Genomic DNA, 7,301 nt, shown 5'->3' on the forward strand with positions numbered 1-7,301 from the left:
CTATGGCCTCAGCTTCACAATCTCCAGCCAGGGACTATATGAAGCCTTCCAAAGCAGCCCATTCTGTGTTCACGGTGGGCCTAGTTCCGGCCCCAAATGAGTCTAATCCCTTTCCCTCAGTGCAGTGCTTTCACGTATGTGAAGAAAAGAATATAAAAGTCCCACAGAGCGATTCCAGGCCAGAGAGTCCCAGCTACTGTCCTCGGCATCTGCCAACTCATGAGAAATCCCCTTAACTTGTACCTGTCATGGCAGCACAGAGGGAACAAGCCTCTCCCTTCTTTGAACAGTATTCTCTTATAGCAGCCCAAGGTCTCACTAATGTTTAAACAGCCAGGTGACACTGTCAACTCTGCTGGCACTTTCAACTCAAAAAATTAAAAAATTAAAAAATTTTAAAAAACACAACTTGCATCTTTTTCATGTGTAGCAAATGTGATTCAAGGCCAGATTGTCATTCCCATCAAGTATATGGAAAATATTCTTTTTATCTAAATATAATAAATCAAGTATGAAATACGCCTGTTAAGTACATTATTTTTGTAAAAAGTGGGGGATCTGAGCAGGCACCCGCACCACCTATTGACAGCCAAGCCAAGTTTGTACACATCAGATTATTTCCAGAGTCAAAACACACAGGTTGGGGAAAACGTACCTTCCAGATCCAGCTGCATATACAGAAGAAATGTGCTGATTTCTGATTATTTGTCAGTCTTCAGATTTCAGCTCCATAACCTGCACTAGCTCCCAATGTTGGTAATTCACTCAACCTCTCAATGCCTCGGTTCAGTTACCTGTAAATTGGGGATAACTAGAACACTACTTTGTGTTGGCTACTATGGACTACAAGATAGTCCCATATCAACAGGCCTTCTTGAGGTCTGGCTCTGGCTAGTTTGGCCAACTGGGTGGCACCGGTGCCGGATCAGAGAATGGAAGAGAGTGGTTGGGGCCTTATTCACCTGGATGCCTCCCCACCAGGCCATGATGGGCAGTAGTCATATTCCTCTACTGAAAACCACAGCTCCTGCCAGCAGCCCTGTGCCCTGAACAATTCCATGTTCATGCTGTCAGGGCTGGGTGGTGAAGGCTTCCATGCATTGCTGGCCACTTCTGGTGGGTTCCCTGACCTTACCCACACCTTTGTAAATAGTCCCTTCATTAACTCTCCTCAGTTACTCCCTTTTGAGCAGTTCATCTGCCTCCTTAAGGGATGCTGGAGGAGGAATCTTTCATAGGATTTATCAGAATTAATCAACACTTGAATCACCTTTAGGCATTTGCTATCATTAGTGCTATTTTTAGCAACAGTAGTCTACTTCTCTGAGGAATCCTGGGCCATGAGATCTCTCAATGCTGTATTTATGTTTCCTCCCCAAGTTCAAAACCATTTACTAGAGATAGACATAATATTTTCAGTGGTACAGATGTGGGGAAAACTATTATGTTCTCTCATCTAAATAATTAAAGCAACGTCTCTTCTCCCCGCCCCCTCCCTCTCTAATGTCCAAACCTTCTGATCATGCCATTATTACAGGCAACACCTATCCAATGGTTCCCCTAGAATGAAGTTTAAATTCTACCACTATTTCTCACAATTCTATTCCAACCTACCTTCAAGAATGTGTTCAACATTTCACACCTACTAGTATTAAAAGAAAAAACAGAAAATAACAAGTGTTGATGGAATCCTTGTGCGTTGCTTGTGGGTATGTTAAATGGTACCACCATGGAAAACAACGGATGTTCCTCCAAAAATTAAACACAGAATTGCCATATAACTCAGCAATTCCATTTCTGGGCATATACCCAGAAGAACTGAAAACAGGGACTTTAACGTATCACTGTACACCCATATTCACAGCAGTGTTTTCACAATAGCCAAAAGATGGAAGCAACCCAAATAGCCATCAACAGATACATGGATAAACAAAGTGTGGTACATACATACAATGGAACATTATTCACCCTCAAAAGGAAAGAAATTCTGCCCATGTTACAACATGGATGACCTCTGGCGACATTATGATAAGTGAAGTAGACCAGTCACAAAAAAGACAAATACCATTTATATGAAGTACCTAGAGTAGTCAATTCACAGAGACAGAAAGTAGAATAGTGGTTGCCAGAGGCTGAGAGGTAGGAGGAAATAGGAAGTTAGCATTTAACGGAAACAGACTTTCAGCTGGGCAGGATGAAGACGTTCTGGAGATGGATGGTAATGGCGGTTGTACAATAATGTGAATGTACTCAATGCCACTGAACTGTACACTTAAGAATGGTTAAAATAGTAAATGTTATGTTGTGTATATTTAACCACAGGTTTTTAAAAGGTTGTATTCAAGAAATATTCATTGCTTGCCTACGGCACAAAGCACTGTACTAGGGCTGCCTCAGGAAACAAAAATGCAAGACCACCATCCCAAGGAAGGGAAATCACCTCCTGCACATTCCCCCACCTGCTCCAGATTCTAGTCAATCCCTTCCCTAATTATGTCTTGCACTTTCACGTTAGAATATAAATTCCTAAAGACAGGGGACTAGATCTTATTCAGCCTATATCTCTACAACCTAACAGAATGCTGAGCATGTAGAAACTGCTCAAGAATATTAATCAGAGAGTTGAGTAAAAATCCAGGCAGAGAATGCCATGTCATTTTTCTCATGTATTCTAGCCAGTCAGAACTTAAAATTTCTTGAAGTTATATAGCTATATTTGCAGGAATAGAGAGGCTAGAGCTTCACATAAGCTCACTAAACTCACTTTAAATATTCTGCTCACAAGTAATTCTACTAAGTGCATAAACTGTGGATATCAGATGAGAATTCCACTACTTCCTGACCATGTGACCTTGAGCAAAGTATTGCATGCTGCTAAGGCTGTTTCTCTTATCTACGAAGAGGGGCTGCTAACAGTCCTATAGGGAACATCTGCTGCTTTGCAGTCCAAAATCCAGGGGCTCATCTCTTGGTGAGAGTATAACAATTTTCTGCTGGAGAAACACCCCTGCTCCTATTTCTCTGCCTATCTCTAGGGATGAAACATGTGACATGTGACCAAGCCCAAGCCTAGTAACATGTGGCACCCTGGTCACAGGAAGAGACACAGGACCCAATCAGTGCTGACAAGCCAAAGTAAGTCATTGTGAGCAATGCTGGGATGGAGACTTCCACTTTCTGGCTGGATTTAAAGTCCAGACTATGTAAGGTCTGGAGCTCTTCCAGCCATCCTACAATGAGATGGGGCCCCAGTGAGATGGTACTAACAATGGTGCCCACTCCATGAAAGCAAACTGAGAAAAATAGAGAAATGAGGTCCTGCTAACAATGTTTGAGGCCTGAATCAGGCCATACCTGATATGTCTTCCCCTGGACTGAGGAGTTATCAGAGCCAAAGTCACATTCCTTTTTTGCTGAAACAGTTTGAATGTTGGGGTTCCTGACACAACAGAATTGAGTCCTAAGTAAAACATCTTCTGAAAAATTATCATCAAGTTTAAATGAGGTATCCCATGTAAACCAGGGCCACATAGTACACACTCAATAAATGGCAATATCAGTGTTAAGTGCAGTGATTGTTCATTGCTGTGGTAGAAACTCCTGCCTTCTAAGGACTTTTAACTCATGTGCTCTATCCCTGATTTCTGTCTTCACTATCCACAAATGATGTTATCTAGGCTAGGAATGGTGAAGACTATTTCCTAATCCCATTCCCTAGCAGACAGACATCACTAGCTGACCACAACACACTTTCTTGCTGAGCCCGGACGCAGCCTTGGATTCCTATCGGACCCAGCTTTCCAGGCAGCCACTACCAACCAGATGACATGCAAAATGAAACCAATGTGTCTCAGCTTCACTGCAATAGTTGGCAAAGTGTTTCTATGAAAAACTAAGTAGTAAGTATTTTAGACATGGTCTCTATCACATGTTCTTCTCTGTGTTTTGTTGTGTTTTGGTTTTGTTTACAACCCTTTAAAAATATAAAGCTCATTCTTTGCTCTCTTGTTTGTACAAAAATCCCTGCTCTAAAGCTTTGAAACCAGACTCTGGGGCTGCCTCAGGGAAGCAGCAGCTCTTATCTTCCTGTGCAACTTCCTGGGACCCCAGGAGTTGGAAAGCTTGGAGTGGGTGCTTGAGTCAGAAAAGCACCCTCTGAACATATTGAATAGTCTGAAAAGTAACAGAAGAGCTTTGGTGACTGGAGGTTTCCTGTTATCATACCAATACCAGGCGATCTGAAATTCACACTCTGAGGGATGCTGTAATTCAAGGAAAAGCTATAAAACCCATCTGTGTTATGAACTTCACCTCTGCCTCCAGAACCAATTCACCGCACAACCCTTTAAAAAAATTGGACCTCCATCCCCTACAGCCACGTCTGAGATGCCTGACCTTTTTATGAGGGAAGCAAGGAAAGAGAAGGGTTCAGATCACTATGTTTCTTCATTGTTAGTCTGCCCCTCACCATTAAAAAGACACACCTGGAGGGCAAGGATCAGATCAGTTTCAAGACAGTATGCCACATTTCTTTTGACCAACTCTTGATTCCTTAGTATTTCCCAAGGTTTTTTGTTGTAGAGTGTTAGATATAAAGCTTGGTTTGGTCCTCTTCTCTATTATTCTCTGTGCTTGATTCTGGCTTTAGTGAAAAGGACTGGATTGTGTTTGACTGGTGTTTGTTTATTCATTCAACAAACATGTACTACAATCAGAATCCATCTCTTAAGGCACTTGCAGGTAGGAAGACAGATACATAGATAATAGTGCAGAATGATACAAGGGATATTATATCCAGGGTAGCATGGCAGCATGAAGCAGAGGCACCTCTGGGAGAGGGAGTGCCATGCAGTCTGCTGGAAGGCAGTGTGGCAGCAGCTGAGCTGCAAAGAATGCATAGGAGTTGACCAGACAAGGAAGGTTGGGGAGAGGATAGATGCTGAGACTCAGTGGCATGCGCAGAGGCTACACAGGGCCCGGGGGGGGGGGGGTGGCGGGGGGAGGCTTGGGAGATGAGGTTAATGAGGAGAGAAGGGTGGGACCGGGAAAGTGCCTGGAGTCTGAATTTTACCCTGAAAACCACAGAAAACCTCTAAAGGAAATTAAGCAGAATGACTGGCTTAGATTTTTGTTTTCAAAATGAGTGTCCACAGTTTGGAGAATGGACTGGAGTGAGATGGTCCTGATTGGGAGCAACAAGCTCAAAAGCAATTGGAACAATTCAAGCAAGAAGTGCTGAGAATATGAACTAAGTCAGTGATAGCAGGCACTGAGAGAAGAGGGCATATAGCAACAACAACAAAAATAATAAGAGCTCACATTTCTGCAGCACTTACAATAAGGCATGATGCTTAGTGCTTTCTGGGTATTAACTCATTTTATCTTCACAGTAACCCTAAGATAGCTTTGTTATCTATTATCAACCTCATGCCTCAGATCAGAAAACGCAGTAGAGGTTAAGTAAGGACCCCAAGATCCAGGAGCTATTGGTGAATGAGCCACAGCTCAAACCCGGCTGTCTGGCTGCAGAGCCCACACTCCTAATGTCCATATTGGCAACTCACCTAGTACAGTTACAGACAGAGGGTCTTAAGGACTGGACACTGAATGGTTGAGACAGGGGAGACTCCAGGACAATTTCCAGAGATCTGACTTCGGTAGGTAAACATGTGAATTTCAGTTTTTCGAGCCTCCTCCCCTGAAGCTCCTCCCCAGATCTGTCCTTGCCCCGCTAGGGCAAGTACCCACACTCCCACCATCACACCACACCCCCTCTCCTTTGCAGTCTTTGCATCACGGCCTTTGGCCATAAAACACAGGGATCTCCCAATTGGAGTGAAAAACTTCACAAGCATTTCCAATTAGGTCTGAGAAACCCGACAGCAAACTCTGCTCTTGGTAATACAGTGGCTTAGGTTTATTATTTTCAAATCAGCCAGAACTAGGAAAACTTTGAGCGAGCTTGTGTGGTTTCCTTCTGAGAGAGTGAGATCTTGGCAGCCTACTTCTGTGTTTCACCGTAGCTGCCCTACGGAACAGAACATAGACCTTCTTGCGGGGCTAGCGTGTAAGCACAGAAGCACACACAGCCGCCTCGCCTGCAGCCTCCGACAGACCGGCAGGAAGAAACCAACCCTGGCAGGAGCTCTGCAGAGAGCCAAATGGCATTCTTTCTCCATGCACAAAAGTTAAAGCAAGCATCTGCAGCATTAGGGAAAAAAAAAAAAAAAAACTTGTGTATTTCCTGCGGACAGGGAGACCTCCTGCCCCTCCCGGGCTGATACAACCCACTTTGCACATCCTGCTTCTCTGGGAGCTAAAAATAAATCGGTATGCACTGAAAAACACTCAAACACATCTCCCCAGCACACCCTTTCCGAGTCCTCCAGGGCAAGGACACGAATCTTTCAGATCTTGAGTCCGAAACGCAGACTGTTTCCTCGTCCAGGTTCAACCAGCGCCTTTCGACCTCTCCCTCGGCCCCCTCCCCAGACGCCCACGCCCCGCACCCTCCTCCTGCGGCCTTTCCGGGCAGACTCCGCAGGCCGGGGATCCAGCGGATGCCCCGGACCCCCGCCCCGGACTGCGGGGCGGGATGCTCCAGATGTCTCCGGGCCGCCAAGCTCACCAACGCCCCCTTCCGCCCAGCGCGCCCCATCCCGCCCCATCCCGCCGGCCCCACGCGTCTCTGCGCGGCCCTCTGCAAAGTTGCGCTCTCCTTTTCCGCCTCCCACCCTCAGGGTCTGTGATTTTGTTTTGTTTTCCCTCAGAGGCACTGGGGGAATGACAGAGGAATTGACAGGGTGAACTGCACCCAGGAGGGAGCTGCTGGAACCAGGTTCCCAGGACCGAGCGCTCCTCGAACCCACCCCTGCGCCCGCGGCGCCCGGAGCGCATAGGTCCCCCCAGCAGCCGCTCCTGGCGCCGCCGCCCCCGGCACACCCGCCCCGGCTGCAACTCCGACTCCGCTCTGGCTCCCGAAAAGCGGAGGGAAGGCGCTGCGACTCACCGCCTCGGCCGCTCCCGGCGTCTGTGTCGCTTCGGGCGAGGCGGCGGCAGCAGCGGCAGCGCCTTCCCTCCGCCCGCCTCCCCCTGGACAGCACCGTCGCCAGCCGCGCCCCCCTCCCCAGCCTGGCTCGCCGCCTCCCTCCTCTCGGCCGCAGACCCCCTCTCCACTGCAGCCCCGCAGGCAGCCTCTCCGGGGTGGGCTTGACCGCGGGGGTGCAGGGGGGCCAAGATGAAGCGCGGGATTTGCAGGTGCAGTGGACGCCCCCACCTTGCCCTGGCGTGTCCCCACTGTG

General features: G+C 47.1%; 1 protein-coding gene across 1 annotated transcript in view; it reads right to left on the reverse strand.

Annotated features, from left to right (window-relative positions):
- NCALD (neurocalcin delta) overlaps nt 1-7,051 on the reverse strand; it is a 453,797-nt gene extending 446,746 nt beyond the window's left edge. Inside the window, exon 1 of the mRNA XM_008001253.3 lies at nt 7,010-7,051. The gene's annotated coding sequence lies outside the window, so the exon portion shown is untranslated. The remainder of the gene's footprint in view (nt 1-7,009) is intronic.
- Nucleotides 7,052-7,301: the final 250 nt, after the last annotated feature.

Source organism: Chlorocebus sabaeus, chromosome 8 (assembly GCF_047675955.1).
Source record: "Chlorocebus sabaeus isolate Y175 chromosome 8, mChlSab1.0.hap1, whole genome shotgun sequence".
NCBI classification, from domain to species: domain Eukaryota; kingdom Metazoa; phylum Chordata; class Mammalia; order Primates; family Cercopithecidae; genus Chlorocebus; species Chlorocebus sabaeus.